The following is a 12,252-nucleotide window of genomic DNA, read 5'->3' as shown; positions in this document are numbered from 1 at the left end:
TACGTATGTTGTTTTTGTTGTGTGTTTTATTTGTGTGTGTGTGTGTGTGCGCGCGCGCGCGCGTGTGTGTGCATGCAGTCATACATAACATCTAAATTGATAGTTAATTGATAATAATTTCACACTTCAAAATGAACTGGAGCATGAACATTTTTCATGTTATCACATGAGCTTCGAAACATGGAATGAAATAAATGCTGTATGATGAAATGGGTCAGGAACATTATAATGACATAAGTGACGCTTTAATGACATATGTAATGGTAAGAAATATATAATCACTACGTTAATTAACTCATGACCATACACGTCAAACTGGTACCGTTAGATTTATATCTAAGATGTAAAGATAAAATATTTCTTAGTAACTGAAATATGATTACAAGAATTTGGAATGAGATCTATTTGTTAGAAAGCAGTTTTCTAAAGTAGAACTTTAATCAACTTCAAAAGATTGGTCATTCGCAAACTGAAGCAGATCTCACTTATACTGCAGTAAACAGTATCGGGGTACATAACGAAACATACCACTTACGTGAAAAAACTCCTGTTTATTGCATAGAGCAGCATTTCGATGTACATCGTTCAGGATAAACAAGCTGATTGAATGTTGATTGATTCCATCACTTGGACAATGGAGTGGATTTCGACTTTGTCATAATGAAGTTGATTTACAGATAGAGTCTGTCACACAGCTGTTCAATTAGCATCCAATCAGCCTGCTTACAATCTGTTGATCTTACTCTCCTGCTGGCCCCATCCAACGGTGTGCTACTTGCTAAATTACCTGTTGTTGTTGTTGTTGCTGTTGTTGATGTTGTTGTTGTGGTTAATCTTCTACTTGTCACTTGTTCCCTAGTATGGTGATCAACCTTCAGTTGCTGATGATCTAAAGCCCGCTTTTTATATTGTACTCTAGTGATTTATTTTTATGATAGCGTACTAGTTGTAAACTAAGAGTTTTCATAGTCTAGTATTTTTACTGTCCTTCGATGACAGGTTTTTATGTTCTAAATTTCTTGATTTAAATATTGACATAAATGAAATTGTTCTCGTCACGATATGGCTGCAATATTGCCGATATGATATAACTCAGTCTCTTTGAATGTACAGTTTACATTCTAATAGGAACTGATGTACATTTTCACAAGCATTGCCATCTTTCATGTTGAAACGATACAGATCATATTTCATGCAGAATCTTTCATGTTGAAACGATACAGATCATATTCATAAATATTAACTCACTCACTCACTCACTCACTCACTCACTCACTCACTCACTCACTCACTCACTCACTCACTCACTCACTCACACTCACTCACTCACTCACTCACTCACTCACTCACTCACTCACTCACTCACTCACTCACTCACTATGCATATATACCTATCTAGTTGTAGTAACTTTTATTTTGATAACGGTGTGAGAAGAGACATGGTTCCAAACGCCCCTCTATGCATCAACAAGAACTCGGCCTCTGTAAAGTCGTACTTTAAGAATACCTATTAAACAGGTATTGGATTACAATTGGCGTTGTGTTCTCAATGCAGGTTTTAACATTTTCTAAACAAATATACGTTCCTTCGTCGCGGGTGTCACTACAGAGACATATTTTATATCAATACATCAAAAGATGAACATGCAGATGTCGCTTCAAGCCTTTTAAGAATCGCATTAAGCATCAGGCGACTGTAGATTTGAACACTTTTCTAAAACTATTGTCATATAAGTGGTAATAATTCCTGAGCATTAAAGACCAGATTGGCTTGTTTATTTTGGAATTTAAAGCTTTTCATAAACTAGAATCTCAAATACTTTTTTCTCTCTGGAATTATATGTGATATGAACTGATTTCTCTACAAATTATTTAACGTGATCTAACATGAATTATGTATAATGTTATAAACATTCAGTCAGCTTTTATTGTAAATGACCAAATTAATTAGTTACACTATGATTTATTTACGAAGGAATTCATTTGTCTTGTTTTTCCGTATAACTAGTCAGCTCAATTATGATCTGTATCGTTTCAACATGAAAGATTCTGCTTCTTGTTACTCTGGCAATGCTTTTGAAAATGTACATCACTTCCTATTAGAGTGTAAACTGTACATTCAAAGAGAGATATTAATGTTAAATTAAAAAAGTATATTGTGAAACGTGACTCTCCAATCACATTGCCATTGATGTTACTTGGAAGTCCTGATATGACTATTCAACAGAATGAATACGTTTTCAAATGTATGCAAACTTTTATTCATCAATCAAAACGTTTTGAGTGATCACATAAGTTGTGTCCTTCCTCTCTTCTCTCTCTAACTTTCCTATCTCTTCTCTCTTTTCTTTCCTAAGATGTATATAATTGAAAAGGTATGTATGTAAATATTAGGGAGCGGGTATTTTAAGCTGGATAACCTGTCCCCAATCCCTTTCACATTTGTAAATAATATATGTTTAAATCAAATCAAGGCCAATATATCACCATTGTCTGCTTTTGTCCACTCCTCAAATCGTACGTGTTACAAACAATAGGAGTGGGTGAGTGAGTATGGTTTTACGCTGCTTTTAGCAATATTCCAGCAATATCACGGCGGGGGACACCCGAAATGGGCTTCACACATTGTGCCAATGTGGGGATTCGAACCCGTGTCTTCGGCGTGACGAGCGGACGCTTTAACCACCAGGCTACCCCACCGCCCCCAAACAATATGAACCCACGATATGTTTATAATTCTACCATGACTTCAGTAAACACTGGATTGTGATTGGTTATTTAAGTCATTCAGAGGTATATAATCACGTTATACAGGTCTCTGATTTTCCGTGCGCAGTCATACATGGTTTATGGTAATGCACTATTTTTGTCTGCCCACCAACATGGCGGACACCAAACAACCTACCGATGCATCGATACATTACGGCGATTTTGCTGTCGGAAATTACACATATGTCTTTAAAGATGGATTTAGCGATGACGGACTCGACTCACTACTTGCGTAAATCACAGCAATAGGTGTTTATACATACAAAAGTACTTCGAAAGCATGGAAACAAATATTCAGTCGAACAAGATCAAAACATCGTCTGCTTTCCGAATAAAAATTCAGCAAAAACAAATATGTTTACGTTGATTCTATGTTATGTCAGAATAGATCCAGCAATAGACTGCTACATAATTTCCGTTTTAAATTTATTATCAGCTTTCGTCAACGATATCGCCACTGATCTTGATCCGGTAACGGAGGATGCATTAACATCGAACGCCGAAGAAATTTTAATGCCTTCCGTCCACATAAATAAACAGTTGGGTTATCAATTCAAACAAAATGATATTTTGAAATTTGTACTGTTTCAAATTTAGCGGTAGTAAAACACAATTACAGAATCTGCAAACCGTTCTGTTAAGCCCAACATATTTTTTTGTAAAAGTATAATATCGTTGAAAAAGTTATTTAGTTTAGACATGATCCCTCTTATCCATTACACTGCTTGATCTAAAGTAGACTATTAAAGTATAATTAATTACCTTACCGTGTTTAAGCCAGAGGTACACCCTCATGTCCTGATCCTTCCTTTCGGAAATATCACCACAAATCTGGCTCTTTGTCAACAGACTCGCGAACATGCCAGCGAATCTGATTCAATTTGAATTCACTACACTTTGAAGCCACTAGGTCACAAAACACTTTCCAAAATGTAGAAAAAAATATCCGGTTTTAAATGAAATTTAGAGCTATTATAATTTCGGTATATACCTCTGATTTTCCCATACAGTAGGTTTATCTCCTAAGTATACACTGTAACATATTGCGGATTACAGTGAATCCGCTGAAATGTTCTAGACCTAGTTCTGTTGGAGTGAAGACGACACAGTTGTGAGCGGGTCATTTTCGTGCGAGTTGACAAGCACCTCTGAAAGGCATATGTCCGAGATATTGTGACACCTCTGTGCGTTTTTACCGTGTCCAGTCTCTCGTACCTTCAGGTGCCCACTGCACTAGACAAGACTCTGTGACTGTTACCATCAGGTGCATATTTCACTAGACTACATCCATTCTCTGTTATCACCAGGCACACATTGCACTAGACTAGACCTATTATCTGTTATCATCAGGCACACATTGCACTAGACTAGACCAATTATCTGTTATCATTAGGCACACATTGCACTAGACTAGACGCATTATCTGTTATCACCAGGCACATATTGCACTAGACTAGACCCATTATCTGTTGTTATCATCAAGCACACATTGCACTAGATTAGACCCATTATCTCTTATCACCAGGTACATATTGCACTAGATAAGACCCATTATCTGTTATCACCAGGCACACATTGCACTAGACTACACCCATTATCTGTTATCATCAAGCACACATTGCACTAGACTAGACCCATTACCTGTTATCATCAGGCACACATTGCACTAGACTAGACGCATTCTCTGTTATCATCAGGCACACATTGCACTAGACTAGACCCATTCTCTGTTATCACCAGGCACATATTGCACTAGACTAGACCCATTATCTGTTATCATCAAGCACACATTGCACTAGATTAGACCCATTATCTCTTATCACCAGGTACATATTGCACTAGATAAGACCCATTATCTGTTATCACCAGGCACACATTGCACTAGACTACACCCATTATCTGTTATCACCAGGCACACATTGCACTAGACTAGACGCATTCTCTGTTATCATCAGGCACACATTGCACTAGACTAGACCCATTACCTGCTATCATCAAGCACACATTGCACTAGACTAGACCCATTACCTGTTATCATCAGGCACACATTGCACTAGACTAGACCCATTTTCTGTTATCACCAGGCACACATTGCACTAGACTAGACCCATTCTCTGTTGTCATTAGGCACACATTGCACTAGACTAGACCCATTCCCTGTTATCATCAGGCACACATTGCACTAGACTAGACCCATTTTCTGTTGTCATCAGGCACACATTGCACTAGACTAGACCCATTCTCTGTTATCACCAGGCACATATTGCACTAGACTAGACCCATTATCTGTTATCATCAGGCACACATTGCACTAGACTAGACCCATTACCTGTTATCATCAGGCACACATTGCACTAGACTAGACCCATTACCTGTTATCATCAGGCACACATTGCACTAGACTAGACCCATTATCTGTTATCACCAGGCACACATTGCACCAGACTAGACCCATTACCTGTTATCATCAGGCACACATTGCACTAGACTACACCCATTACCTGTTATCATCAGGCACACATTGCACTAGACTAGACCCATTCTCTGTTATCACCAGGCACACATTGCACTAGACTAGACCCATTACCTGTTATCATCAGGCACACATTGCACTAGACTAGACCCATTCCCTGTTATCATCAGGCACACATTGCACTAGACTAGACCCATTTTCTGCTATCACCAGGCACACATTGCACTGGACTGGACCCATTACCTGTTATCATCAGGCACACATTGCACCAGACTAGACCCATTACCTGTTATCATCAGGCACACTATGCACTAGACTAGACCCATTCTCTGTTATCACCAGGCACACATTGCACTAGACTAGACCCATTACCTGTTATCATCAGGCACACATTGCACTAGACTAGACCCATTCCCTGTTATCATCAGGCACACATTGCACTAGACTAGACGCATTCTCTGTTATCATCAGGCACACATTGCACTAGACTAGACCCATTCTCTGTTATCACCAGGCACACATTGCACTAGACTAGACACATTACCTGTTATCATCAGGCACACATTGCACTAGACTACACCCATTACCTGTTATCATCAGGCACACATTGCACTAGACTAGACTCATTCTCTGTTATCACCAGGCACACATTGCACTAGACTAGACCCATTACCTGTTATCATCAGGCACACATTGCACTAGACTACACCCATTACCTGTTATCATCAGGCACACATTGCACTAGACTAGACCCATTCTCTGTTATCACCAGGCACACATTGCACTAGACTAGACCCATTCCCTGTTATCATCAGGCACACATTGCACTAGACTAGACCCATTTTCTGCTATCACCAGGCGCACATTGCACTGGACTGGACCCATTACCTGTTATCATCAGGCACACATTGCACCAGACTAGACCCATTACCTGTTATCATCAGGCACACATTGCACTAGACTACACCCATTACCTGTTATCATCAGGCACACATTGCACTAGACTAGACCCATTCTCTGTTATCACCAGGCACACATTGCACTAGACTAGACCCATTACCTGTTATCATCAGGCACACATTGCACTAGACTAGACCCATTCCCTGTTATCATCAGGCACACATTGCACTAGACTAGACGCATTCTCTGTTATCATCAGGCACACATTGCACTAGACTAGACCCATTCTCTGTTATCACCAGGCACATATTGCACTAGACTAGACCCATTATCTGTTGTCATCAAGCACACATTGCACTAGATTAGACCCATTATCTGTTATCACCAGGTACATATTGCACTAGATAAGACCCATTATCTGTTATCACCAGGCACACATTGCACTAGACTACACCCATTATCTGTTATCACCAGGCACACATTGCACTAGACTAGACGCATTCTCTGTTATCATCAGCCACACATTGCACTAGACTAGACCCATTACCTGCTATCATCAAGCACACATTGCACTAGACTAGACCCATTACCTGTTATCATCAGGCACACATTGCACTAGACTAGACCCATTCTCTGTTATCACCAGGCACACATTGCACTAGACTAGACCCATTCTCTGTTGTCATCAGGCACACATTGCACTAGACTAGACCCATTTTCTGTTGTCATCAGGCACACATTGCACTAGACTAGACCCATTCTCTGTTATCACCAGGCACATATTGCACTAGACTAGACCCATTCTCTGTTATCATCAGGCACACATTGTACTTGACTAGACCCATTCCCTGTTATCATCAGGCACACATTGCACTAGACTAGACCCATTTTCTGTTGTCATCAGGCACACATTGCACTAGACTAGACCCATTCTCTGTTATCACCAGGCACACATTGCACCAGACTAGACCCATTACCTGTTATCATCAGGCACACATTGCACTAGACTACACCCATTACCTGTTATCATCAGGCACACATTGCACTAGACTACACCCATTACCTGTTATCAGACAGACCCATTACCTGTTATCATCACATTGCACTAGACTAGACCCATTCCCTTTTATCATCAGGCACACATTGCACTAGACTAGACCCATTTTCTTTTATCACCAGGCACACATTGCACTGGACTAGACCCATTACCTGTTATCATCAGGCACACATTGCACTAGACTAGACCCATTTCCGGTTATCATCAGGCACACATTGCACTAGACTAGATCCATTCTCTGTTGTCATCAGGCACACATTGCACTAGACTAGACCCATTACCTGTTTTCATCAGGCACACATTACACTAGACTAGATCAATTCTCTGTTATCATCAGGCACACATTGCACTAGACTAGACCCATTTCCTGTTATCATCAGGCACACATTGCACTAGACTAGATCCATTCTCTGTTGTCATCAGGCACACATTGCACTAGACTTGACCCATTCTCTGTTATCACCAGGCACATATTGCACTAGACTAGACCCATTATCTGTTACCATCAGGCACACATTTGACTAGACTAGACCCATTACCTGTTATCATCAGGCACACATTGCAGTAGACTAGACCCATTACCTGTTATCATCAGGCACACATTGCACTAGACTAGACCCATTCCCTGTTATCATCAGGCACACATTGAACTAGACGAGACACATTCTCTGTTATCACCAGGCACACATTGCACTAGACTAGACCAATTCTCTTTTATCATCAGGCACACATTGCACTAGACTAGACCCATTACCTGTTATAATCAGGCACACATTGCACTAGACTAGACCCATTATCTGTTATCATCAAGCACACATTGCACTAGATTAGACCCATTACCTGTTATAATCAGGCACACATTGCACTAGACTAGACCCATTCTCTGTTGTCATCAGGCACACATTGCACTAGACTAGACCCATTTTCTGTTATAACCAGGCACATATTGCACTAGACTAGACCCATTATCTGTTATCATCAGGCACACACTGCACTAGACTAGATCCATTCCCTGTTATCATCAGGCACACATTGAACTAGACAAGACACATTATCTGTTATCACCAGGCACACATTTCACTAGACTAGACCATTTCTCTTTTATCATCAGGCACACATTGCACTAGACTAGACCCATTACCTGTTATAATCAGGCACACACTGCACTAGACTAGACCCATTATCTGTTATCATCAAGCACACATTGCACTAGATTAGACCCATTATCTGTTATCATCAGGCACACATTGCACTAGACTACACCCATTCTCTGTTGTCATCAGGCACACATTGCACTAGACTAGACCCATTCTCTGTTATAACCAGGCACATATTGCACTAGACTAGACCCATTATCTGTTATCATCAGGCACACACTGCACTAGACTAGATCCATTATCTGTTATCATCAAGCACACATTGCACTAGACTAGACCCATTACCTGTTATAATCAGGCACACATTGCACTAGACTAGACCCATTACCTGTTATCATCAGGCACACATTGCACTAGACTATATCCATTCTCTTTTATCATCAGGCACACATTGAACAAGACTAGACCCATTACCTGTTATCATCAGGCACACATTGCACTAGACTAGACCCATCATGTGTTGTCATTAGGCACACATTGCAGAAGACTAGACCCATTATCTGTTATCACCAGGCACACATTGCACTAGACTAGACCCGTTATATGTTGTTATCATCAAGCACACATTGAAATGGACTAGACCCATTATCTGTTATCATCAGGCACATATTGCACTAGATTAGACCCATTTTCTTTTATCATCAGGCACACATTGCACTAGATTAGACCCATTATCTGTTATCACCAGGCACACATTGCACTAGACTAGACCCATTACCTGTTATAATCAGGCACACATTGCACTAGACTAGACCCATTATCTGTTATCACCAGGCACATATTGCACTAGATTAGACCCATTACCTGTTATAATCAGGCACACATTGCACTAGACTAGACCCATTATCTGTTATCACCAGGCACATATTGCACTAGATTAGACCCATTTTCTTTTATCATCAGGCACACACTGCACTAGACTAGACCCATTACCTGTTATCATCAGGCACATATTGCACTTGAGTATTCCTTGTCTACGATAAAATCAGGCACATATTGTACTAGAGTAGGCCTTGTCTCTGGTATCATCAGGCACATATTGCACTAGACTAGATCCATTATCTGTTATCATCAGGGACATATTGCACTTAAGTAGACCTTCTCTCTGTCATCATCAGGCACATTTTGCAGGTGATTTGAGTATCTGTTACTGACAGGTGCATATCACACTGGACTAAACCTACTCTGTTTCCATGAAGTGCATACGGTACCAGACAAGACAGTCTCTGTTAACATCAGGTGAGTATCATAGACCTACACGGGACCATTTTGAGGATGTTGGAACGGTAATAGTAATGGAGGAGTTTTCTCTGCAGTCATATTCCTGGAATGTTTCTAGAATTCAAACAACTCGTTCCCTGCTGGTGTATCTCCGTTGTGTCAGGTTACTTGTGACCATCCAATTCCTCAACATGGTTTTCAACACGCATCAGCCGATATAATATAAGCTGTATGCTTCTCTCGAGGGTAATACGGTCTGATGTACGCTTCTTTGTAGCAGTGTAACCCGAGCCGGTAGGCGTACATCAGACCGTATTAACTGAGGGAGAAACATACAACGTATTTATCTTACCGCCATGTTAAATGTACAAAATATCATTTTATTTTATTTTAAAGATCGCTACCGACTAAATGACATGTAAAACAAAATGGCGTCTGTTTCTCGACTGGATTTTTAAAATCAGTGAAGCATTCTGACAAGCTTAACACTGCTATAAAAATGGTTATTGATGTTTAAGTTGAGAGTGCAAACGATTCAATGTAGAAATAGTATAAATAAAGCAATGACAGTCGGTAAAATAAATGTGTACATAGTGAACTCGAAAACAACTAATCGAACGGTTTTCGAACTCAATGCACTGCGTGCGTCATATTATAACGTTATACGATTGTTAGCGATACAGCTTCCCGGCGGAGAGTTTGGCGGTTACCGTGGCAGCGGGTAATATTTTTTCCAGTTGTCACCCTCCTGGGAGGGGTGACACGGAAACTTGTTAAAGCGTCATTGACCAATGAAATTAAAGTATTTTACATGAAGGTAAGATAATAGAAACAGTTCACAAATATCAGGGCCACAAGAAGTTTATTCTGTATTCTACGAAAGGTGTCCAGCCCGTATACAAGAGACCTTGACCTATAGTCATCATGGAAGTATTTCAGCCATATCGTGACTAAAAATAGTTATAAATTCATGATAAATGCATTAATTTGAAAACCTGTCGACTGAAGGACAGTAAAGCCCACTAGAATATCACAGTATCAAGAATAAAAACTAGCATCTATCTCTAAAATTGGATTTGCCTGAGTATCGCCATCAACTGAAGGTAGATCACCATACTAAGGACCATCGGGACTTACAGAACATTTGTTCCTGCATGGACCCAAGCTGGAGTTATACCATCCCTTCAGCTGCTGGTGATTGTACGTAATGTTAGCCATTTACCTAAAAAGAACAAATATCCTACGACAAAAAACGGGGGTAGATATGAGTATTCTGTGAATTAAGTGGATTTACATACCCTCTCATGGTTATGCATAGAAGGAGTATGAATAAAATCATAAATGTTAGCCATAAGACAAAACACGTTGTTAGGTTATTTCGTTTAGCTAATGCATGTGAAATATATAGTACTATATTAGATTCTTTAAAATAGAAAATATTCTTTAAAATATATGTCATTGATCAATTACATAACAACTATCTTCCACATTCTCCATAAATCATACAATTCGCGACACACAAGAATTTCCTCACGCTAATAAGCGAACCTTCTCTAAACAGTCGTTGAAATCCCCATGCTTCAGTAACAACACAATAAAGGTAGTTCTTTCTCGGTATCTAAAGTTTAAAGAAAGTACATTGTGACATAGTTACAACTTTATGGGCAATTAACATTACACATATACTCAGCAGCAAAAAAAGGTCGATACGAATTCAAAATCAGAAAGGCACTGTCATCAAATCATTACAGAAATGGACATAATAAGCGGATCAAAACCATTTGTTTTGTACAATATTTTGACACATCAATGAATAACTCAGCATAATTTCAGGACATTAGGTGAATGTTTGCATTCCATTCAGACTCTTGACTTCAGTACCTAGTGTGGCCACCACGAGCGGCAATAACAGCAGCACAGCGTCTATGCATGGAGTGCACCACTCGATTGATGAAGGCCATTGGAACCTGGAACAACACTCTGAGAAAGGCCTGGCGCAATAAATCGGCCTTGGTATGACATTATTCAGTCTCCTCTGAATTTCATCCCAAAGATGTTCCATTAGGTTTAAATCAGGACTAAGGGCTGGCCACTGCATAATGTTGACACCGTTCTGCTGTAGGAAGTCCCGAGTAGCTCTGGCAGTATGGGCCCGGGCGTTACCATGCTGGAAAATGTTGTTCCGGTGACGTGCGAAATGTGGTATGGCGTGGGGTCTGAGAACTTGGTCGATGTAGCGTACCGCTGTGATGCCACCTCCTGTCATTTGTATTCGGGGATGTAATATAATTTATAATAATTTCGTGCTTTCAAGTTTACACAGATTCCCGAACGTTGGTTGGTTGAGAGAGCGGTCATGTGATCTAAATTTCAAGGTTCATTACTCTTGAACCCCTCTAATCGCTCATACTTGTGTGAACACCGTTCATACGTGTGTGAACGTTTTTCGCTTCGATTTCAAGGACCCCCAATAATTGGTGATACCAATTTCGCGAACGAACCTGTTTCAAGTCACCCCAAGTTTGGCAATGTCACTACCAAACGGATTGCCGAACATTGTTCCTTTTCACAGGAGTTTAATGTCTCGCAGTTTGCGGGTTCATCCGGCGGTTTTCTGCCCCGAGGTCTGTTTAACAACTGCTCAATAAATTTCACAATAAACAATCACAAATAAA

This window comes from Haliotis rubra, unplaced genomic scaffold, assembly GCF_003918875.1.
Source record: "Haliotis rubra isolate DU_JTF1 unplaced genomic scaffold, ASM391887v1 Scf1304, whole genome shotgun sequence".
NCBI lineage: Eukaryota > Metazoa > Mollusca > Gastropoda > Lepetellida > Haliotidae > Haliotis > Haliotis rubra.
The sequence above is the reverse complement of the archived record's forward strand: the minus strand, read 5'-3'. Positions refer to the sequence as shown.